The sequence below is a fragment of the Apium graveolens genome, chromosome 3 (assembly GCF_009905375.1).
Source record: "Apium graveolens cultivar Ventura chromosome 3, ASM990537v1, whole genome shotgun sequence".
In the NCBI taxonomy this organism is placed as follows: Eukaryota; Viridiplantae; Streptophyta; class Magnoliopsida; order Apiales; family Apiaceae; genus Apium; species Apium graveolens.
Genome location: NC_133649.1, coordinates 15,471,407 through 15,497,715, shown reverse-complemented (window position 1 = coordinate 15,497,715; position 26,309 = coordinate 15,471,407).

The window sequence follows — 26,309 nt, the reverse complement described above, 5'->3', positions numbered from 1 at the left end:
GATTGTATTGAATATTTATTCGTATAAATGTTACAATTGTCTCTAAAATTATTTTTGTTGTTCTATAATTTTATTTATTATTTTTAGGGGTTTATAAAATTTAGAAATCAATATTTTATTAATTATTTATCTTTAAATGATTTTCTGATTTCATTAAATCGTAAAATCAGTATTTAATTCCAAAATATTTTAAAAATCATGAAAATTTTATTTTATTAACTTTTGAATATTTCGAGAATTTTAAAAATTATTTCGAAAATTTTCTGGCTTTTATTTCACCCCACGTGTATTCGTTAAAATTGTAAAATACGGGTCAAATGCGCGTTTCAAAAATGATTTTTAAAATTTTTATAATAATTAGTTTTAAATATCTCCGAAATTTTCAATATGTTCGGATAAATTCCGGATTATTATTACTCATAGATTATTTATGTACGGGATCGTTAATTATGATTCGAACCGGGGTTTCAACAAAAAGGAAAAAAATAATAAAAACCTAATCCCCCATCCCCTGTCCTGTGTCACTCGCCGCCTCTCTCTTGTCTTTCCCGTCTCTCTCTCTCCCCTGCGACTCTCTCCCTCTTTCACTTTCATCTCGTTTTTTCTCTCTGTTTCTTCCTCTTTCTCTCGTTTTCTTCCCTTCCTCCTCTCTTTTCTCCATTCATGGTTCCTCCTGCAATGGTAAGTGGCCGTCTTTCATTTTCCAACGATTTTCTCCGCCGTTTGTTGCCGCGCGATGGTGCGCGTGTGCCTCCTGTGTGTATATATGTCGTATATATGTTTGTGTGTCTTCGCTGTGCTAACCAATTTCTTGGTTCTGGTTGCTGCATATTCGGTGTTATTGATTCTGATTGTGTTGTTGTCCGGTTGTAACTTCGGGGAATTTATTAATTTATTTATTTTATTTTTTCTGCAGGATTTAATTGATTAATGTTTCGTGATTTAAATAAATTCGTGCAGGAATAAATTATATTAATCGGTGAAATTCGCGTAGGATGTCCGATAAACGGAAACCCGTGAATTTTACTGTCGTCGGCGATGAGCCTCGGTGAGCCGACAGTGGACGGTGATGATTTTAATCTGAGTCCTACGTTTATAAATTAAATAAATTAGTTCGTGATATTAATTACGAAATTATGAATTGGATGATTGTGATTGTTGATTGTGATTGACGTCGAACTGATTCGACGGGTAGGCCAATAAACAGAGGAAACGCTGCCCGATTTTCGGGAAATAAAATTCCGAAAATACGGGAACGTAACCTATAATTATCGAAGACGTCGAATAATCATATATAATTATATTATATGAACTTAAGTGCGATTGAGACAAAATAATTTATAAATAATCGATTACCTGTTTTTCAAAACGACGAGTATACGTATTTTCCGAAAATAAATACCGAACCAAGTTTTTAAGATGTAAACCCTAATTGTTATGTGTATTTTAATAATACATATAAATATAAGTTGGGTTATGAAATCGCATGGTTAGAAGTGATAGTGGTATTAAGTTGAGTTTAAGCGATTATCTGAATTAGGGTATTTCAACCCTGTAGGTCCTAGACGGAAAACCCGAGTATCGACATCAGACTAGAAATGATCTAGTGATTAGACATCGAGATCAACGAAGTTCCAATTGAAGGGCCTGAATGTTGGGATCGCATCCAAAATGGGATAGTAGTTTGACGGTAAAGCCGAACGTTCAAGTCGAACCAAAGTCAACCAGTAATAGCGGTTAAAGCTTATTAACGCAAGTATTCTTGAACTTTCTTTTAAAATACTGCAATTATTTTTTCGTTCCTATTCTAAGTTCAGAATAGTTAAATGTTTTACATTTCTCTGCAATTACTCTTATTATGCATGTTCTTTTCATTATTGTTCCTATAATTCGATTGCTCTCTCGAGCAAATACCCATTCTTTCGGGTTATTTGTGAATCCTGAATTGGGATGTTTTGAATTCAAAATGATTTGATATCAAAATACTCCACGGGCTGGATAGTGATATTCTGGGGATTGATTTTTACTTAATCCTAAGGACCGGGACATGACCGGTGCCTTGATATGGGCCGTAGTGCTGGGGACCCGACTGGATCTATACGGGTAAGTATAGATCTGCACTGTATCCTGACTGATCAGCAGGATATAGATGTGAACTAGTGTCCAGTCTAATTTGTTGTTGATCGCCATTAACGGCATTCTCTCTCGAAAGGTTTTATGATTCCAAAAACCGGACAAACCCTGATTCGGGAAATGGTCTGGGAATCACTTGTCACTTTTGGATTTATAACTAAGGGCTGGTAACAGCCAAGGTTTAGTCGCTCAACTCCTTCGAATAAACAAAACTGTTTAAAATTGTTTAGAGATTTTGTCCGGGAATTTTCCTTTGTTATTAATATTTGGAACTCAAAATTATATACTTGCTGGGCATTTTTGGCTCATTCTTGCTTTGTAAACTCTTATTTCTTTCAGAAGCAGAGAAAGATAAAAGTGAATAGCTTTCATTAGACAAAAAAGTTAGAGAGATCTCCGCTGCGAAAGGACGAAGATGTGAGAAAATAAGACACAGGCATTAACATAAAGGTATTTAAACTTGTATTCTAGTTATTGTGAGGTTTAAAAGGTTAGATTCTTGTTCCATACCCTAACCTGTAAACGATCCGGATTCAAGGGGTTAATTGAATATTCTTTTATTTTATGTAAAGACTGTTTAGTGACACCAAATCTTGACCCCGGATTTGGGTTGTTACATATTGTCTAAATCCAAGCAAAAATTTGTGTCATCCTCCAAAAAACATGAGTGTACGTCCTACGCATCTTCCTCTATAGAGGTGCGTTCTAAATCTTAATCACCCGCGTTTTAAGGATTTCATCGCCTTTAACACTTACAATTGTCATTCACTTTCCTCTTACTTTACCTATGAATACCCTACTTCATACAAAATTAAAATTTCTTTTCTTTCTTTCTTCAGAACTCCATTTCCACCCTCTACAAATCTTCAGGTGCTCAGATCCGGTATTTTCACTATCATTTTCTGCAACTGTGGAGTATTTCACCTGAGTATATGGAATCCCCATGAAATAATTTGGAACCTCCCTAGAGTCATGATAATTATCTTCTTCTCTGCGGTAAATCTCTCTGCAAATGTCAATAAATCTCTAGTTTTTCTATCTTTTAAACGAACAATGGTATTCTAGGAACCAAAGTCGAAACTTTTAAGGTGTTCTACCATCATCCCACCTTTGGAGGGCGTACTTTCTGAAGGAGCAGAGTCTTCCTCAACAAAAGGAACATCCCTAGATGGTGCATCCTTTGTAAGAGGAGCGTCTTCCTCGATAAGGCCTTCATTCTTGGAGAGTGTGTCCTCTCTAAGAGGAACGTCTAACTCGATAAGTTATTTAATCCTGAAAGGTGCATCCTCTGTAAGAGGAACATCTATATCGACAAGGCACTCATCCCTGAAGGGCGCGTCATCTGTAAGAGGAGCGTCTTACCTCGACAAGGGTCTTTCCGAAAAATCATGATTTTTTTGATAAAATAAATGAAGTCGCATTACCTCCTAGACCATGTGTATTAATTTAACAAAGAGATATCTCACATAGAAGCATATCAAGTAGAGGTATCTTATAAGGAGGCATCTTCTCATAGGGATTTTCTCCAAGTTGATTGTATCCTTGAATTTGGTCATTTTTCTGATTTTGAGGAAAATCCATCTACCTTACGCCTATGGGACACTATGTGATGCCACAGAAACAATTATAGGCATATTACCACCCGAGCATGCGTCCTCTATAAAAGAAGCATCTATCTGAATAATGTATTTATCCTTTAAGGGCGCGTCCTCTACAAGAAGAACGACTTACCTTGACAAGGGAAATCATCCTTGAAGGGAGCCTACTCTTTAAGAGGAGCGAGTCACCTCGATAAAGGAATTCATCCTTAGAGGGAGTTTTCTCTGTAAGAGGAGCCTCTACCTTAACAAGGGTTTCATCCTTGGAGGGAGCGTCCTCTGCAAGAGGAGCCTCTACCTCGATAAGGGTCTTCATCCTTGGAGGGAACGTCTTTTTTAAGAGGAGCGATTTACCTCAATAAGAGTTTCATCCTTGGAGGGCGCGTCCTCTCTAAGAGGAGCGACTTACATCAACAAGGGTTTTCATCCTTGGAGGGTGTGTCCTCTCTAAGAGGATCGTCTTACCTCAACAAGATCTTCATCCTTGGAGGGCGCGTCCTTTATAGAAGGGATGTCTTACTTTGACAAGGATTTTCATCCTTGAAGGGCACGTCTTCATAAAGAGGAGCGTCTTAGCTCAATAAGGTCTTCATCCTTGGAGGGTGTGCCCTCTTTAAGAGGAGCGAGTTACCTCGACAAGGGTTTTCATCCTTGGAGGGCACGTTCTCTTTAAGAGGAACGAGATACCTTGATAAGAATTTCATCCTTGGAGAATGCGTCCACTCTAAGATGAGCGTCTTACCTCAACAAGGTCTTTATCCTTTGAGTAAGCGCCCTTTATAGGGGGAATGTCTTACCTCGATAAGGGTTTTTATCCATGGAGAGCGCGTCCTCAAAAAGAGGAGCGTCTTACCTCAACAAGGTCTTCATCCTTGGAGGACGCGTCCTCTCTTAGAGGAGCATCAACCCCATGAGGGTTATTCAATATTTGAAAGGATTTACTCCTTCCTTACAACCTTTCTCCATTCACTTCTCATTGCACCACATCTCCTTCACGCTCCATTATAGCCTCCTTAACAATGTTGATCCTTGAACCATTTTTCAACATTAAAAGTTCGACCATGGGCGCCATTCTCTTCGCGAGTGGTAGTATTGACTCTATTAGGACTGCAAGTGTTACAACGATATTCTGGGCTTACTGTCCAGTCCCTTCTCTTAGCTCGTCCCTTGGGATTGCTCACATCATCATTCTTCTTAGTTTTAGCCAACGATTATTCAATTACCTTGAAAGACTCAGCCCAAGCCAGCACATCAGCAAAAGATGTTGGATCCTTCCCTTGTAAGCATTTCCAAAAATCTGTGCCCACACGCAGTCCTTCTATAATAAAACTCTTCAACGTTTCATCCGTTTCACCTCTCCTTCTACTTGAAATTTGTGAGAGTGGTTACAAGAGGAGCGTATTTCATCATTGGAGGGCGCGTCCTTTATAGGAGGAATGTCTTACCTTAATAAGGTTATCCTTGAAGGGCATGTCCTCACAAAGAGGGAAGTTTTACCTCAACAAGGTCTTCATCCTTGGAGGGAGCGTCCTCTTTAGGAGGAGTGAGTTACCTCGATAAGGGTTTTCATCCTTAGAAGATGCGTCATCTTTAAGAGGAGTGAGTTAACTCGACAAGGGTTCCATCCTTGGAGGGTGTGTCTTCTCTAAGAGGAGCGTCTTACCTCAACCAGGTCTTCATCCTTGGAGGGCACGTCTTTTATATGAGGAATGTCATACCTCAAAAAGGGTTTTTATCAATAGAGGAGCGTCTTACCTCAATAAGGTCTTCATCCTTGGAGGACGTGTCCTCTCTAGGAGGAACGTGTCACCTCGATAAGGGTTTTCATCCTTGGAGGGTTCGTCCTCTCTAAGAGGAGAGATTTACCTCAACAAGGATTTTCATCCTTCGAGGGCACGTCCTCTATAATAAGATCATCTCACCTCAACAAGGTCATCATTCTTCCTCTCTAAAAGGAGCCTTTACCTCGACAAGGGTCTTCTACAAAACCTTCATGTACCAAAACCAATTCCAAGACCAATATTTTTGGAGGGTTTCCAGATCCTCTTCAGCAAAACTTCATAAAATATCTTCAAGGTCAATGTTTTGGAGGAATTCTTGAATCTAAACTAAAATTAAAATAACGAGGATCTTCAATCGTCATCTTTTCACTTGAGGGCACATCCTCATTATTGGGAGCATTTACCTCGGGACACGGAAAATCTTCAGCCATCGCAAAGCCTGAGGGCGCGTCTTCCCTTTGAGGAGAATCAACCTCAGGATAAGGCAAGGCTTCTAATATTGCACATCCTAAGGGCGCGTCCTCCCTTAGAGGATCATCAACCTCCCATGAACTTTTCAGCATTTCATTCCTTAAGGGCACATCTTCCTTTAGAGGAGCATCATCCTCCCTTAGAGGAGTATCATGAGGATTATTCAAAATTTGAAAGGATTCACTCCTTCCTTCCAACCTTTTTCCATTCACTTCTCGTTGTACAACATCTCCTTCACGCTCTATCATAGCCTGTTCAACAATGTTGATCCTTATACCATTTTCTAACATTAAAAGTTCGACCGTGGGCTCCATTCTCTTCGTGAGATGGTAGCATTAACTCTATTAGGACTACGAGCTTTACGCTGATATTCTGGACTTACCGACCTATCCCTCCTCTTAGCTTGTCCCTTGGGATTGCTCACACCATCTTTCTTCTTAGTTTTAGCCAACGATTGTTCAATTGCCTTGAAAGACTTAGCCTAAGCCAGCACATTAGCAAAAGATGTTGGATCCTTCCCTTGTAAGTGTTTCAAGAATTCTATGCCCACACGCAGTCCTTCTATAAGAAAACTCTTCAACATTTCATCTATTGCACCACTCACCAAAGTAGACTCCGCGTTGAACCTTTTGAAGTAAGAAGTTAATCTTTTGTTCTCCTTCTACTTGAAATTTGTGATAGTGGTTACAGGAGGAGCATACTTCACATCGGCTTGGAACTGAGTCAAAAACAAAGTTTTCATTTGATCTCATGATGTATCTAGGGCCAAAAATTTCTGAAACCATTCATGGGCACCTTCCTTGAACATGGCAGCTAAGAGACGATACCTGACTAAATCGGGAACCTGATACACATCCATCTCAATGTAAAACCCTCCCAAAAATGCAACGGGGTCAGAGTTCCCATGAAACCGTAAATCATTGGTCGTATTCCGATATCCTGTAGGCAACTGCAATTCCCTTACGATAATGGAAAAGGGCGATGGAGCTTGCGTAGTTGCCGTGACTCTTCCTCCCTCAAGGTGATAGAGCAATTTCTTTAAATCAACCATATTGAATATTTCAACTCCAGGGATAGTCTGTACATTGGGTTGTGGGGGCTGCTGCCTCATCTGATTACCCTGGGTGTACAAGAGGATTTTTCCGCCCCTCGCCCTGAGGTTACGGTTGTGGGACATCCTCATCCTGATTTTTAGCTTCCCCTTGAATCTGAGGTTCTCCCTGATCGCGTCCTTGAGCCTCTTTATTAGATATTGAATGCTTAGAATGCAACACAGGGGGTGAATATGTTTCTTGGATAATTTTGGCTATTTAAACTAAAATGGATAGTGGTGAACAAAGCAATTATCAACTTGTAGTGATATTGAAGAATGTAAAGAACACAAACACACAATATAAAAAACTCACTTAATTTTATTAATTAAGTTTATCTTGCTATAAATTCTGGGTTGTTGAAAATAAAGAACTCATCTTTTTCCTTGAGAGAATACAATAAAATGTAGATCTGTTTGTTACTTCTAAAAAAAGGACCCATGCATGCTTTATATAATAGCAACACGAGTTTACAAGACTTGCACTAAAATGTACTAAACTACTTTCGAAAGCAACCTTTTTCTATTTCCATTTCTAGTTAAGCAAATCTATGCATTATCTTGGCCGTTGATCTTGTATTCTTCCAGCTACTTTGTAGACTTTTCAATCTAGTGAATAGATTGTTTGTTGATTGATAATCTTTAATCTTGAACTTGTATGTATTCTGAGTTTGAGAAGACATATCGAGATCGCTGTTTGTTCTTGCAAAGAAGTGACATATCGATAATTAAAATGACTTATCGATATCTCGAGTTCTCAGCAAGTGTAATTAACTTGTGTTAGAGCTAGATCACATGCTAATAATTTACGCAAGTATACGCATTCACAAGTAATATAAAATTAATTCTAGTTTGTTCCAACAGAGACTCTTTTGGTTAACTTAATGATTTATGCGCTTATGCAACAATGATATGGTTATTATTCAATACTAAGACGAATAACAAGTTGAGATTGTTTATAACTAAGGTATTAACTAACATGCAATTAAATAAGAGAATAAAGGGTTGAATTATTATATGAGACAAACATGGGATTCTAACTTCATTCAAAGTCTTCTTGTTCTTAACCTTAGCATGCAATGGTAATGACACTAACCAGATAACACGAAACTGATAAACGCCAACTTTTGTTGCACGAATAATATACTACCAGAAATCCACAAAAGAGATAGAAGCTGAATAGACACCAAGTATGTTGAGACCCTATATGTCTATAGAATTTGACAACACAAAGGTTTAATGCGCAAGTTATCTATCTTGATTACATAGGGCAAGTAATTGTAAGATGGTTAAAATTACCTACGAATCATGCATAACAAATACATGAACCTATGCTAGCATGGAAAGTTCTAAACCTCTAAATTTATTGTCGCTTCATTAGAGATTAACATGTTATCTTATATGTTCGCGACGCACATAAGACGAATAAGCACAACCAAAACTAGGTTATCATACAATAACCACACTCTAAGATATTGAAACAAGATTAACTATTCAAATCCATAAATAAATCCGCTAGAACCCCACGATAACGATTAGCCCATAATCGGACTCATCATCAATGTGGGTTCCGATGAAAGCATCGTATAATAAATGTAGTCTTTATACTGAATAAATAAGAAACAAAGTAAGTAAAATAAGAGTATAGGTTCAACAAATAAGAAAACTAGCATCCAAAATTATAACTTCAAACAAAGAATCTCAAGAATAAACTAGATCATCTTCGCCTTGGTTGAATTGTGCTATACGGTCTTCTTACGCCTTCTCCTTAAGCTCTGGTACGTCTTGTTATGAAAAACAATCTTAAGTTATCATTATATAGCAGCCCGTGCAAATTAGAAGCCCAACAATCAGAATCATAGGAGAAACAGGATTCTTGAAACCCGACCTGGCGCGGCCGTGCGCTTTACCAGCGTGGGCGCGCTGACTCTCTGTACTTCTGGCGTGGTCGCGCGCTACTACAGCGCGGGCGCTCCGTCCTTCTGGATAAACTTCTAATTTTGCTTCTCTTTAATTGCTAGTTCTTGACGGCCTTTGCACGAGCGATCTTCATAACACTTTCCTAACATCATTTTAGCATTAAATCAATGCTAAATCACCTTGATCCTTTATTTATGCCTGAAATGCAAAACACTACAAAAAACACATAAAAAACACAAATAACTTGAGTACAAAACATCAATTCAAAGATTTACGGAGCGTTATAAATTGACATAAATGCCACTTAACATACCCCCAAACTTGAATCGATGCTTGTCCTCAAGCATAAACAGACTCAAAAACAAGAAATAAAAATGCATGAATGCAAACTATCTGAATGCGATGATCCCAATAGAATAACTTAACCAGTCGACAAGAAACATCTCAACAAATGAAGTTATTCGTATAAGTTCAATCAAATCTCACAAATCAACTCACAAACCAGAAGCGTGCGTGTGTGCAATTGCTTACAAGATATACTAACACAACTAGATCAATAATCATGACTCACTACTCATCAAGGCAATCACAAGGTTATAAATAGAATAAATGCTAAAATCAAAATGACTTATAACACTTCAATTTTATTATCGGAGTTATACATGGATCCATGCTTTTATTGCTAACACATAACAACACATATATGCTTATTTGATCGTGCAATGAGTGAGGTCCACAAAAGACTTATACAATAGTACCCATGTAGCGAGCGTTAGGTTAGTGGATCCCAGACTATAAAAGCCTTAGGTCACTAGGCACAAAGTCCCCTAAGAACATAATAACTCGAGTACTAAAGAGCCCACTTGTGATCAATTATACATAACATATTTTTTTTCTTTTTTTTTTCTTTTTTTTCAATTTCTGAGCGAGTGCATTTCGCTCCATCTCGCTCAACCCTAGACTACTCATATAAATATGAGCCGGCTACTAGCCATTTGACACATAGCCACAACTAGCATTGAAATCCTATGTTTTTCTCCAATTTTTTTAAACATCCATATCATTTTACTATTAAGAGAATATCATACATTCTAACTATAAACATGTGATTAAACCTCGACAAATAAATAAACCATAATCATGATCTAACACGCAAGCAAACTATAAGACTTAGTAAAAAAACCTTGCTTCTAGCATGCAAATCAACTCGATAAGACTTAACATTTCTAAATACGACATCACCGCACTTGCATCAATATCACAAACCAATCGGCAAATTAACTAAGGGATCATGTTATAATGCAAATGCATGAACTATATGTAACATACTATTACAAAAATTAAAAAAAAACTACATGATAAATATGCAACTATATGAACTAAACTATCATGAATATGCAAACTATATGGACTCACACAAATATATTCCTTAAACTATCACCCCTAAACTTAAAATTTTCACTGTCCTTGGTGAAGGTAATAGTAAGGAATCAGGCATACCTACTTAGAATCAGGATCCTCAACCTCAACGGGTGGAGTGTCAGGAGTGACTAGAGGTGGATACACAGAGTCCTCACCAAAAACTGGCCACTAGATATCAACTCTGGTAGCTCTAAATGCAGTCCCCAATGCCTGGATGAGATCATGTGCAAACCGACTATGGATGTCATGCATTGAATCCATCCTCCTTGCTAAGCGCCTATACTGAACTCAAACCAGCACTAACATCTGCTTCCTGTTGCTGCTGTGACTGGGAAGGACCGGCTTCCCCTAACTGAGATCTCCATGCGGCTCTGCTCGCCTGAGTCATCCCACAGCTGGCCTTCCACCTGGCAAATGGTCATAAGAGTACCCAAGCCCTTTCAGATCAGGCTTACCTCCATCCCACTCTTGCATAATCAGCAGCGTAGTACTGTCGATAGGAGCACTAGGAAGTTGAAGTTTCTCATGTGCGGGCCACTGGATTCCAACCGCCACACATAGCTTCGTCATAATCGACACATAGGGTTTGAAACCCGTAGTACTCCCACGAAGAAACCTCAAAATACCCTGATGGATAACCATCCCAAGATCCACATAGTCTCCCTAAAGAATGCACCACAACAAACATGCACGATCCACAGTAACATCATGCACATGAGAAGATGGCATAATGTTGGCACAATAAAAGAATTCCATGCACGTGCAAACCTATTCATGCACGAGGAAGGGAAAGTGGCATACTCATTCATGCCCCTCTTGAACTTCCAATGAGTCTCGGGCACACACAGCGTAGCAATGATCAAATCCAAGTTAAACTCCTTCGGTGTCTTCTTGTTCCAATTATCATGATCGGGCCTCCTCTCGGGCTACTCAATCACCCTCCGAATCACCTCAATACTATACTCCACAGTTAACCCCCTCACCACAGAAAAATCATTCTTCTCCGCCTTGGCATTCGCGTAGAACTCGCGAACCATACTCATGGGCACAGCAGCGGGTGCCTCGCAAAAAGCAACCCAACCCATCTCCAAGATCATCTCCAACAACTTACCATCTCTCCCCGATGGCAGAAAACCTCGCTCCTTAACTATAGGCTTCGAAAGCAGCCTCGTATACTCCGCCTCAGCCTCGGGAGTTGCAAACCTTGGCCTCACACCCCCAGCACTCAAAGAATGGGTGGTGTTGTTGCTTACTTGAGTTCTTTGTCTTTTGGGTGCCATTGAGATTGAATAGGTTGAGAGAAAAGATAAGTGTTTGAGAGAGATTTGTGTTTGAGAATTTGAGAAATGATGGAGAAGTTGTGTATAAGTGTGTGTATATATAGTATTAGTTATGGAAAAGAAGTGGGATTAATGGGAGTAATGGGGGTAATGGAATTGATTTGGAATAGAAATTATGGGAAGTGGAGGAGGGAAATTCGAGTAGGAATTGATTTTGCATTCAGAGTCCCGAAATTCTGTTATTTTTCTGTCTCTTTTTTTCGACTACAGACGGTGCAGCGCGGCCGCCCCGCCTGACAGCGCGGGCGCGCCGTGTTACTGGAAAACCAGCGCGGCCGCCCCGCTCATTAGCGCGGGCGCGCGCAGCTACTGCTGTTTCAGCGCGACCGCCCCGCTTTCCAGTACGGGCGCGCCGTGCTACTGTAGTTGGCAATGAAATTTTTTGTTTTTCAGATTTTTTTTGTGTTTTTCTCCTTGCTTTCTTCTTCCTCTACCTACTAATGTACAAAAAACTTGGGTTGCCTCCCAAGAAGCATTTGCTTTACGTCGTTAGCTTGACGTAGAATCGCGAGATCAAATGGCCAACAAAACGGTACTAACCACCTCGCGGTTTGCCGTGTCACCGTAGTAATGCTTCAATCTCTGTCCATTTACCTTGAATGCTTGGCCCAGATCATTCTCAAAATTCTCCACCGCTCTATGTGGAAACACAGTTTTGACAACAAACGGCCCTGACCACCTCGACTTCAATTTCCCAGGAAAAAGACAGAGACGAGAGTTGAACAAAAGAATTTGTTGCCCCGGCACATATAATTTGAGCACTATACCCCTATCGTGCCATCTCTTGACTTTCTCCTTATACATTTTATTGTTCTCATACGCTTGAAGTCGAAACTCGTCGAGTTCATTCAATTGAAGCATCCTCTTCTTACCAGCTGCATCGAAATAAAGATTCAACTTCTTCAAAGCCCAATACACTTTATGCTCTAGCTCCACAGGAAAATGATATCATTTCCCATAAACCAACTGAAATGGCGACATGCCTAGCGGAATCTTGTAAGCTGTTCGATACGACCAAACAACGTCATCCAGCTTCAAAGACCAATATTTCCTCAATGGACACACAACTTTCTCTAAAATGCGTTTGATCTCTCTGTTAGATACCTCAGCTTGACCATTAGTCTGAGGATGGTAGGCTGTAGCAATGCGATGATTCACATTATAACTTTGCATCATAGCAGTGAACTTGCGATTGCAGAAATGCGATCCCTCGTCACTGATTATGACTCTTGGAGTCCCAAATCTTGTGAATATCTGCTTATGAAGAAAATTTAGCACTACCTTCGTATCGTTCGTCGGAAAAGCCTTGACTTCCACCCATTTCGAGACATAATCAACCGCCAACAAAATATACTGATTATTACAAGATGAGACAAATGGCCCCATAAAGTTAATTCCCCAAACATCGAAGACCTCAACCTCTAAAAGCACATTAAGAGGCATCTCATCCCTCTTTGACATATTACCCACACGCTGACATCGATCACATTTCAAAACAAACTGATGAACATCCTTAATCAAAGTCGGCCAAAAGAATCCTGCTTGAAGGATACGAGCTGCTGTCTTTTCTCCACCATAGTGTCCTCCATAAGCCGTTGAATGACAATCTCGCAAAATTCCCCCCGGTTCGCTGTAAGGAATACATCTCTAGATGATTTGGTCAGCTCCTTTCCGAAATAGAAATGGCTCATCCCACATGTACCACTTCACTTCATGCAGAAATTTCTTCCTTTGAGCAAAAGTTAAATATGAAGGCATAACGTTGCTCACAAGGTAGTTCACTATATCGACGAACCACGATTCTTCAGCTTGCACTCGAAATAGTTGCTCATCGGGAAAAGACTCGTTAATCAAAGACTTATCTTGTGAAGTTGCACTTGGATCCTCTAAACGAGAGAGATGATCGGTGACTTGATTTTCAGTCCCTTTTCTATCTTTGATCTCCGATTCAAAATCCTGAAGTAAAAGAACCCATCGAATCAGTATAGGCTTCGAGTCCTTCTTCGAGACGAGATAGCGAATGGCAGCGTGATCAGTGAAAACTGTTGCCTTCGTCCCAAGTAAATAAGATCAAAACTTCTCAAAACCATAGACATTAGCCAAAAGTTTTTTCTCAGTAGTAGTGAAGTTTAGTTGAGCACCATTGACGGTCTTTCTAGCATAGTAGACCACATGAAATATGTTGTTCTTCATTTTCCCAAGAACTACTCCAACTGCATAGTCACTTGCATCACACATTATTTCAAACGGTTCAGACCAATCAGGTGCAGTTATGACATATGCCGTAATCAAACTCTTCTTTAAGCTCTCAAAAGCATCAAGGCACTCGTCATCAAACTTGACAGGAACATCTTTCTCTAGCAAATTGCACAACGGCTTTGAAATATTAGAGAAGTCCTTGATGAAATGCCTATAGAAACCCGCATGACCAAGAAAACTGTGAATTTCCTTAACAGAAATTGGTGGAGGAAGATTTTCAATAACCCCCACCTTGGTTGTATCCACCTCGAGACCCTTACTAGAGACCTTGTGACCAAGAATGATGCATTGGCGCACCATAAAATGACATTCCTCCCAATTGAGAACCATATTGGTCTCAACGCACCTTTTTAGCACTAACCCAAGATTGTGCAAGCATTCATCATAAGAAGTTCCAAAGACAGAGAAATCATCCATAAACACTTCTACATTATTTCCAATCATATCAGAGAAGATAGCCATCATGCATCTCTGAAATATGGCTGGTGCACTACATAGCCCAAAAGAAACTCTCCTGAATGCAAAAGTACCAAAAGAATATGTGAATGTAGTTTTCTCTTGATCTTCTAGAGCGATATAAATATTATTATAACCTAAATAGCCATCCAGAAGACAGTAGTACTCATGCCCAGCCAATCTATCAAGCATCTGATCAATAAGAGGAAGAGGGAAGTGATCTTTCCTTGTAGCTTTGTTCAGCTTTCTGTAGTCCATGCAAACTCTCCACCCTGTGACTGTTCGAGTAGGAATGAGCACATTCTTCTCATTCGCAACCACAGTGATACCTCCTTTCTTCGGCACACATTGAACTGGGCTCACCCAAAAACTGTCAGAAATGGGATAGATGATCCCTGCATCTAGCCACTTGAGGATTTCCTTCTTCACAACCTCTTTCATGATCGAATTTATCCTTCTCTGTTGCTCAACATTAGGCATGCTTCCTTCCTCTAGCAGAATTTTATGCATACAATAAGAAGGGTTGATTCCCTTGATATCTGTTATAGTCCATCCAATTGCCAATTTGAACTCTCTAAAAATTCTCAAAAGCTTTCCTCATCACTACCTGAAAGCTCAGATACAATAATAACGGGCAAAGTAGATGCATCACCTAGAAACACATACCTCAAATGTTCAGGTAAAGGCTTAAGTTCAAGAGTAAGTTTCCTCAATAGATGGCTTGAGGCGATGTGGAGAACTTTTCACCTCCTCCAATCCAAGAGATTCAAAAGGCATTTCCAATCTTTGCTTCCAAGGAGAAGCATTCAAATATTGTAACTGTTGGTCGCTTTCATCATCTTCACTATCAGAATCCCCCAATAAGGCCTTCTCTAAGGCATCTGATTTTAGCACATGATCCAATTATGAAGTAACCACAGATTCGACCAACTCCACCTTAAATCACTCCTCTTCATCCGTAAGGAATTTCATGGCATTAAAAATATTGAAGGTGACATCCTGATCCTGAACTCGTTTAGTGAGCTCACCCTTTTACACATCAATCAAGGTTCGGTCAGTAGCTAAGAAAGGTCTTCCCAAGATTATGGGAATCTTCTTATCTACCTAGAAATCAAGAATAACAAAGTCAGCAGGAATGAGTTTGTCCACTTTGACCAATACATCTTCCACAATGCCTCGTGGATATGTAATAGAACGATCGACCAACTGCAAGGACATATATGTAGGCTTTGGATCAGGTGGACCCAATTTCTTGAAGATAGACAAAGGCATCAAGTTGATGCTAGCTCCCAAATCACATAAGCATTTGTCGAATGACACTTTTCCAATGGTGCACGAAATTGTGAAGCTTCGGGGATCTTTAAGCTTCGGAGGCAACTTCTGTTGCAGCACAGCACTGCATTCCTCCGTTAGAGAAACGGTCTCTAAGTCATCGAGCTTCACTTTCCGAGAGAGAATACCTTTCATGAACTTCGCATAACTAGGTATTTGTTCAAGAGCTTCAGCGAAAGGTATGTTGATATGAAGTTTCTTGAAAACTTCCACAAACTTAGCAAATTGCTTATCCAGCTTTTACTTCTGCAGCCTCTTAGGAAAAGGAGGTGGAGGATAGACATGTTTTTCCCCTGTATTATCCTCAGGAGGAGTGTTGACAACAGCTGTCTTCCTTAGTTCCACTTCAGCTTCCTTCAGCTCCTCTTCTTCAGCCATAACTTCAGATTCTGGAGCTTTAGTTTTTTTAGGATTCACAACCTTTCCAGACCTCAATGTAATTGCCTTAACCTACTCCTTAGATTCCCTCTTGTCTGGTACTTCAGTATCACTAGGAAGTGTTCCAGGTTAACAATTCAGCATTAGCAAACTGCCCAATTTGATTCTTCAAGGTCTTGATGGAAATGGCTTGGCTCTTGCACATGAGCCTCAACTCCTTCAATTCAGATTTTTCATTAGCTTGAGGTAACTACTGAAGTTGAAGTTGTTGCCTTGGTACATATTGCGGTTGTTGAAAACCAGGAGGGTTATACTGCTTTGCTGTGTAAGGCTGATAAGATTGTTGCACCGTATTCTGATTGTTACTCCAGCTGAAATTAGGATGATTGCGGTTGTTGGGATAATAAGTGGCTGGAGCTTGTTGTTGTGATCTCTAAGTTCTCTACATGAGCTTGCTTGATGATTGCGACTTGTATCTTTAATTTGTCGATATATCTGAGTTCTCTACATGAGCTGTTGACTTGTCGACATCTCCAATTCTCTATATCTTCATTTGACTTGTCAATATCTTGGATCTTTACTTGAAGTGACTTATCGACAACTCATGTGACTTCTCGACAGGCTATTTTGGAATTCTCGAATGACTTCTTGATATACCTTGATCCGTGACTTGTCGATATATTGACTTAAGAACATTTGTCCTAGAAAAACATTATTCAACTCCAAGTTTCTACACTTTACTCTGAGGCTTAATCAAGACAGGATCTTCTTCTAGAGTTTATTTCTTTAGCTTGACACTATTCTTAGAAAAATCCTCCAGTCTAATCTAATAATTATTTCTACAGACTCAAGGAATATTACAAAGAATACAAATATATATTACCAAGCAACTAAATCTTAGGGTTGTCAATATGACTTAGTCTTGTTATAATACATGCATGTCTTGCACAATAATCTCTCCCAACTTGTGAGAAGATTGCTTATCACAAATTCATGCCTGATAACAAGACTAACCCTAAGCTAAAATCAAATATAATAAATTGACATATTTATAATAAGAATTACATATTTTAAATAAGCATCAATTATAAACTTCAACATTACAGTCATCGGGTAAATTTCTCATAGCCATGTTCTTTCCTAACGAGGTCCTTAAGATTTAAAAGCACTTAAAGTTCTTCTATTATTTCTGCCCCTCTTAAGGCTTCTACTAGCTTGAGCCATTCCTCCAATGAGTAGTTGTTGAGGTAGTTAACTCTGAATCTGGAAAATCTGCTCATTTTTATATTTAGAAAATGACCATCCTTAGATATTCTACTCAATACCCTTGCCTTGAGCTCATTTGATCTCTGCTCAAGCAGTTCAATCTCTCTAGCATATTGTCTCTCCCTTTCTTTCCTTTCAGCCTTCTATCTAGCATGCCTTTCATCCCTTCCCCCTAACCTCTCAAACATCACAACCTTCCACATTCTAGTGCTTGAATCCTTGTTTTTCATCAAACTTATCACCCTTCTTAGCTCTATGGTTGAAAATGTTTCCATCACTTCTCTGCTTAGCAAAATGAAGGAGTTATCTTGATAGTAAATTCTGACTTCTCCCAGTGAGACAACCCAAACTCTGACTATCTCTTCAGCAATTGTTTGGTGATAATCATCATCTGTGATGCTCATAAAAATTGGTAGAAAGTTAATTTGGTTGAAGCAGTTCCAAATGACTCTAGCATTAGCTTGCAGCTTCTTGGGTTTTCTTCCAATAGATATGAAGTGTGTTTTGGTAGGAGGTTTGAATGTAGGCAAGTTTGTGATTTTTTTTAGAGATATTTGGCTAGATCTGATTGGTATTTTGAGTAGGGTATTGACAACTTGTTTGTAGAGATACATGGGCTTTGAGATAGAGACTATTTGAGAGAGTGTTTGGCTAGGTTGTTGGTTTGAGTGTTTGAGATTTGTATGTCTTGGTCATTCTTCTTAGTGCCTTCATCTCCAGCCTTTTTCTTCCTCTTCCTTTCATCAACCTTTTTACCATCATCATTCTTCTTCTTGTCATCAACTTTACTGCCAGTTGCCTTAGTGGAATGACTTGGATTTGAGCCAGAAGGTTTTTTCTCATCACCCTTCTGCTCATCATCATCCAAGTCATCCTTAGTGTTGATTTGAGTGTTTGGCAACCTGGCTTCAACATTATGTAGATATTTACCCAGCATCCTTATGGCTTCTTTATCGTCATCTTCTTTGTTTTCAGGCATGTTTCCAGTGTCATGATTAAACTTAGATTTCCCCTTGTACATTGTTTGGGAATTTTGAAATATTTGCATGTTTTCTTTTGAGGACAGATGTAGGCCACCCCTTGCTTGGATAGAGATAGGCTTCAGGGAAATCAGCTATCTGAGCATTCTTGAATTCTACAAGTAGTTGGGTGTTCTCTGGAATCACTTGATTTACCTTATCAATTATGACATCCAGCTCATATGCTCTCTTAGATTGGATATTAGAAAGAGACACCTGTAGAAACCTGTCTCTTTCATAATCATTGACATTGGCAACTATCCTTTTCTCCCTAAAGTTCCCATTCTTCACCATCACTACTCTTAGAAAATTGATTTTGTTGGCAATGCTCTTTAGTATGTAATGTAATTGGCATGGAGAGAAACTCTTAGCACAGTGAGAAGTTCATTGAATTCCTTGTCTTGATAAGGTCCTTCTGCAGCTTTGAGTAGTCTTTATTTGCTTAAATCTGGCTTGAGTTTAAGTGTAGTAGAGCTTTGACCAGTGCTTGACTTTGATTTTAGCAGCCTTGCCTCTATATCCCCCTTAGTCTTGGTAGCAGGCAAGACAGGTGGTGAAGGGAGTTCGGGTCTTACAGCTTCTGGAAGTGCTGGGAGTGGAATATTCAAAGCCCCTATGATAGCCCTCAAAGATATTGAATTTTGCATCTATAAGTGTTTGTAGGAGTCTACCAGGGTCTTGATATCTTGTTGTTGGCCTTGCACCAAAGCTGTTAGTTGGAAGACTTGAGTGGTCAAAGAGTCATTTGAAGACTGATGAGTGGAAACTTGATCTTGTAGTTGTTGGATGTGGAGGTTGGTGGATGTAGACATTGGTGATTGAGAGCTAAATGCAGCCAAAGAACCAACAGAATTCTGCACAGCTTGTCTGACCTCCTCCATGACCAGGGCTGAAGGTTCAAATCTAGCCTTGTAAAGTTGATCCAGCTTGACCTTAGAGTCATTGATTTGAGTAATTTGGTTCTGGGTCACTTTATGAAGAGCTTTGAAAGATTCCCTTAGCTTAGAGATAATTTCTTCCACTGGAGTGAGAGAGAGAGAGAGAGAGAGCCTGAAGTCTGTCTTGAAACTTTATGAACTTGGTCTTGATTGTTTGAAAGGTAGGCATCAACTTATCAATCCTGTCATTGACCAATTTCTTGACTGCGGTGTGATGCTTGACCAGAGTATTCTCCATAGCTTTTCCAATATAATGAAATGTCTTGGATTGTAATTTGTATACCTTTATCACATAATCAGAGACTTCCTGAGGAGTGAGGACTTTAGCATTGCTACTTAGGATAATGACATATTCCTCCCTAAATTTAGCTAAGGCCTCCTCCATTATGGTTGTAAAGTCTTTAGAGAGCCATGCATCCACATTACCATCTGCTCCATCTACAATCTTATCCTGTTATTCTTCAACATCCTCCTTGTATGAGAGAAGTATGGTTTGATAGTCTTGGTTTGACGAATTTGTGGTAAGGAGTTGATGGGTTATATTGGCCAGTCCTACAAGCTACTCAAGAAAGAGATCATTGATTGTAGTTGGTTGGGCTTGATTATCTTGCAGTCATTGAGATATTCAGTGAGAAGGTTGTGGTGATGTGTTTGATGTGGGTGGGATATTTGTTTGGTTTGAGGTGGAGGGTTGAGAGGTGGAAGGTAACCATGTGATAGAAGTCACAGTTTGACTCACAGTAGGAACTGTGGTTGTGACAGTGTGTTGTTCACCAAGAATGGGAACCTCCATTTGAATTGGAGGGGATTTGACCAGGTTACTGTCATGTACCATGACCTCAAACCCTTGGTCTTCTTCTAAAGACCAGGAACCTGAATGTGCTGAACTTGCTTCCCCAATAGCAGGATCATTCGCAATTTTACTCCCAGCTTCAATGGACAAGGAAATTTCAGCCGGGGTTTTTAGGGGAGTTGTCCCTCTAAGAGGAACCTCCCATTGAATTAGAAAGGATTTAGATAGCTCCCCCTCAGGAGTACTACCCTCAAACCTATCAATCTATGAAGATTGATTTATACATGAAGGTGCTAGAGTAACATCCATAGGGTCTTCAGTTAAAACTGATGACACCCCTGTAGTTTTGATGGTGTCATCAAGGTCTATCCCAGCTAGTAGCTTCTCACCATCTAAATGTGGTTTCTGTGTGGTGATCATAGTTTCTTGAACAATGTTACTTGAAGTTGACAACACTTGGGAAGTAGATTCAAGTGCTTCATTTTATGAAGAAGAAATTTGAGAGATTAGAGAAGTGATATTAGCAGCGAGTGTTGGAAACTCCCCCTGCATGGATGAGGGAACTTCAAGTGATGTGCTCTCAGTGCTTGTGTCATCCTTATTTCTTCTTACATGTGCAGACTCTTTACAAGATGTACTAGGGAGAGTGTTTTGTTCAATAGAGACACTCTGTTGAGAGGATGCTTCTAGAGTCTGTTTAATTCCCTCTTTTACAACTGCATACTTTTGGGAGGATACATGAAGGAATTTACAGATGAGCGGAAGCGTGATATAACAATTATTCCGTAAAAACCATGTATCACACATATAGAAAAATGTATAAATCAGAAAAACGGAGGAATCGTAACCATACCTTGAAAATCGAAGCTTTATAATATGGTTGCTAGCAGTTGCTCCTCAGTGTGTGAAGCACTCTACCCGTATCCACCAAGAATGATCCTCTTCGATAAAGCCTTTTATAAAACCAAGCTTTTATAAAATGGAGTTTTGGGAGAGAGAGAGAGGAAGAAGATGGAGGCTAGCTCTTCTTAGGGTTTTCACAAAACCAAGTGTGTATTTAGAATGAGCCATCTCATTCTATTTATAGGGCTCTCCTAGGGTTTTATAATATATAATTATATATATATATTAGCCCCACATTTAATCTTTATAAAATGCTTTAATAATAATTAAAACTATTTTAATCATTATTTCTTTTTCTAAACTATTTAGAAAATAATTCTCTCTCTCATTATTTCATCAAAGAAAATATTCTTTTATGGTGTGACCCTATAGGTTCAATATTATGCCGGTAGTAGAAATAAATAATAATAAACTTTTATTAATTATTTACATGAATAATAAAATTCACTAAATATAATTAACTGATTAATTATATTTATTCTACATCGTGAGTGATGCTTCTCAATATATCGCGACTATCCGGATAATATGAATTCACTGCTTAGAATACCAAGAACCTGTCAGTGACTAGTTACCGTACAATGAATTCCTTCTACCCTTACAATATCCCGATTAAATACAAGGCATGGATCTCGTGTCAGGCTTATCAAATTTAATCATATAATTTCTTATTCATAATGCAAAGTTCATATTAATGCAAATTAGAAACTCCTTTCTAATTTCATACACTCTGGCCAGATATTCCAGAACTCGCATACTAAGAATAATATAGGATATTCTCTTCCTATACTGGAAGGGGTAGATCCTCTATTGACGTTAACTATCTCTATACACAAATCCCTATGCCCAGAATAGACCTAATGGATGTCCTTGAGACTAAGGACTAAACCAAAGCACAGTTCATTATATACAAGATAACTTTAACGATCTCAAGTCTAAGGACACTTGTACAACTATCACTCAGTGAATAACTAATGACACGTGAGTAATCTCCATTAGTTATTCAACTTATCGAGTCATGTTCAGTGAACTTATTCCCTAATAAGCACCTATATATTAGCTATAGTGTCACCACACAAATGCCTATGAGAACAGACATCCTCCTGAAGGGAGCAAGCATAGTATGTACCAATCTTTACGGATCCACTAACATCCGATTAGTTATCCTATGATCAGGAACTGTTTAAGTCTAGAGTTATCATCTTCTAGATCTCACTATTATAATCTCATTATAATTCTAGAAGCTTTACTCTAAACTATGGAGCATCTTATTTAAAACACTTTAAATATATATAGCCCATAATAAAAACATAACAAGTCTTTTATTATTTCAATGAAATCAAATAGAAATACAAGAAAGTTCTTCCTAACTCATCATACATAATTGGATTTAGGACAAACACTTTCAATCTCCCACTTGAACTAAAGTCAATCACCCTGGTATCTAATACCCATCTTCTCTTTATGACGATCAAAGTGAATCTGAGACAATGACTTTGTGAGTGGGTCTGCTACGTTGTTATGTGTGTCAACTCTCTCAATCTTGACATCTCCTCTTTCAATGATTTCCCTAATCAAATGAAAGCGTTACAAAACATGTTTGGAATTTTTATGAGACCTAGGTTCCTTGGCTTGTGCTATTGTTGTGTTGTTATCACAATACAACACAATAGGCTCCTCAATTCTAGGAACAACTCCCAACTCAGAAACAAATTTCCTCATCCAAACGGCTTCTTTTGCAGCCTCACTTGCAGCTATATATTCTGCTTCCGCTGTGGAGTCAGCCGTTGTAGACTGTTTGGATCTCTTCCAACTAATCGCACCACCATTCAGAGTAAACACGTATCCTGACATGGATTTGCTATCATCACTTTCTGATTGAAAACTAGAGTTAGTATAACCCTCTATTTTCAACTCAGATCCACCACCAAAAACAAGAAAAATATCCTTAGTTCTTCGCAAGTACTTAAGGATGTTCTTCACTGCTTTTCAGTGGTCTTCACCTGGATTGGACTGATATTTGCTCGTCACACTAACTGAATAAGCAACATCAGGCCTAGTACATAACATCACGTACATGATAGATCCTATTGCTGAAGCATAAGGAATCTTACTCATACGCTCTCTTTCCCCAGGTGTCTTAGGAGACATCTTTTCGGAAAGGGACACTCCATGGCTCATCGGTATGAGACCTCTTTTGGAGTTTTCCATGCTCAACCTTTTAAGCACTTTCTGGATATATGTACCCTGGGTAAGACCTATCATTCTTCTAGATCTATCTCTATAGATCTTCATACTGAGAATGTAGGATGTTTCTCCCAAGTCCTTCATAGTGAAGTTCTTTGATAGCCACACTTTGACTGATTGCAGCATCGGTATATCATTTCATATAAGAAGTATGTCATCTACATACAATACAAGATATGTTACCGCACTCCCACTAACCTTCTTGTAGACACATGGTTCATCTATATTTTTGATAAAACCAAACTCTTTGATTATCTCATCAAAACGGATGTTCCATCTACAAGAAGCTTGCCTTAAACCATATATGCTTCGCAGCAGCTTACACACTAGGTGTTCATTTCCCTTGGAAAGAAAACCCTCTGGTTGTGTCATATACACTTCCTCCTCAAGTTCCCCATTGAGGAAGACCGTTTTCACGTCCATTTGCCAGATCTCATAGTCGTAGTAAGCAGCAATCGCAAGCAAAATCCGAATTGATTTTAACAGGGCTACAGGCAAAAAAGTTTCATCACAGTCAATCCTTTGCCTTTGTTTGAATCCTTTTGCCATGAGCCTGGCCTTATAGGTCTCCACCTGGCCATCTGCTCCAATCTTTCTTTTGTATACCCACTTGCACCCAATAGGCTTAACACCTTCAGGCGCCTCAACCAGAGTCCATACTTGGTTGGTATACATAGATTCCATTTCGGATTTCATGGCACTGTGCCATTTCTCTGAGTCAACACTACTCATAGCCTCATTATAGGTCACAGGGTCATCATCATCAATGATTGACAACTCATTGCCATTCTCAATGACAAGGCCATAATACCTCTCAGGTTGGCGAGACACTCTCCCTGTCCTACGAATGGGTTGTTCCACAGAAGGTTGTTCAGTCTGAACATGTGTTTCCACTAAATTCGTAGTAGTTTGTGCTTCTTGAACTTCATCAAGTTCAATTTTGCTCCCACTATTTCCTTCAAGGATAAACTGCTTTTCCAAGAAGGTAGCATGTCTGGAGACAAACACCCTATGATCGGTGTAAAAGTAATACCCTAAAGTCTCTTTAGGATATCCCACAAAACTACATTTTATGGATCGAGATTCCAGCTTATCAGGGTCAACTTTCTTGACATAAGCTGGACATCCCCAAATCTTAACGTGTTTAAGACTTGGTTTCCTTTCTTTCCATATCTCATATGGAATTTGAGGAACAGATTTGGAAGGCACCTTATTCAGTAAATAGCCTGAGGTTTCCAATGCATAACCCCACAGGAATACTGGAGGATTCACATAGCTCATCATGGACCGAACCATGTCTAACAAAGTTCGATTTCTCCTTTCAGATACCTCATTCAACTGTGGAGTATATGGAGGAGTCCACTCGGAGACTATACCATTTTCTTTGAGATAATCTAGAAACTCTCCATTCAAGTATTCACCACCTCGATCTGATCGAAGAGTTATAATACTATGTTTGGTTTGTTTCTCCACTTCATGCTTATATTCTTTGAACTTTTCAAAGGCTTCAGACTTATATTTCATCAAATACATATATCTGAATCTAGATCGATCATCTATGAAAGTAATGAAGTATGAAAATCCACCCATGGCTTGCGTAGACATTGGTCCACATACATCTACGTGTACCAATCCTAGCAAATCTGCAGCCCTCTCTCCATGTCCACTAAATGGAGATTTGGTCATTTTACCAATAGACAAGACTTGCATGTAGGATATGATTCAAAATCAAAGGGGTCAAGTAAACCTTCCTTATGCAATGTTCGCAGTCTATTTTTACTAATATGACCAAGTCTGCAGTGCCACAAAAAGGTGATATTTTCATCATCCCTTTTTCTTTTATTAGTATGTTCAATTTGTAGTAAATTATGCTCTACGCACATACATACAGACCATTATTTAAAATACCACTTCAATAAAGAATGTTATCTCTAAGAATTGAACATTTATTATTCTGAATAACAAACGAAAATCCAGCCAAGTCTAACATGGGAATAGAAATAATATTCCTCACAATTGAGGGAACAAAATAACAATTATTTAAAACAATAGTCTTGCCCGTAGGCATATGTAAATGAAATGATCCTACAACTTCAACAGCAACTTTTGCCCCATTTCCCATCCGTATAATCACCTCCTCTTCCTCAAGAGTCCTACTTCTCCTTAGTCCCTGCAACGAATTGCAAATGTGAGAACCACAGGCGGTATCTAATACCCAAGTAGAAATTTGATTTAATGACATATTCACTTCAATCATGAACATACCTGAAACAGAAGCGGTAGTCTCAATACCCTTCTTCTTCTTCAATTCTGCAAGGTAAACCTTGCAGTTCCTCTTCCAGTGCCCCACCTTATTACAGTGGAAGTAAACAGCTTTGCTCTTGGGGTCTTCAGCTTTTTGTGGAACCGACTTTCTCACCTACTTTCTTCTGCTTGGAAGGGTTCTTCTTCATTTTCTTAGGATTGGAACCTTCACCAATTAGAAGAACAGAGCTCTTCTTGGAGGGAAAATTCGATTCCGCAGTCTTCAACATGTTGTTGAGTTCAGCCAGGCTGACATCCAGCTTATTCATGTGAAAGTTCACAATAAACTGCGAAAACAAACTCGGAAGTGATTGCAAGACCAAGTCTTGAGTCAGTTCCCCATCCATGTTAAAACCAAGTTGTCCAAGACGTTCAAACAAATTGATCATCTTAAGTACATGGTCATTCACAGATGATCCCTCAGACATCCTACAACTGAACAGCTCCTTCGATATCTCATATCGAGCTGTCCTCCCTGCCACATCATACAACTCTTGTAGATGCGTGAGGATAGTGTGAGCATCCATATGCTCATGCTGCTTCTGTAGCTCAATGTTCATGGAAGCTAGCATGATATATTGAGCAACATTTGCATCATCTATCCACTTACGATACACAACATATTTATCACTATGTGCATCGTCAGCAGGTTCAGCAGT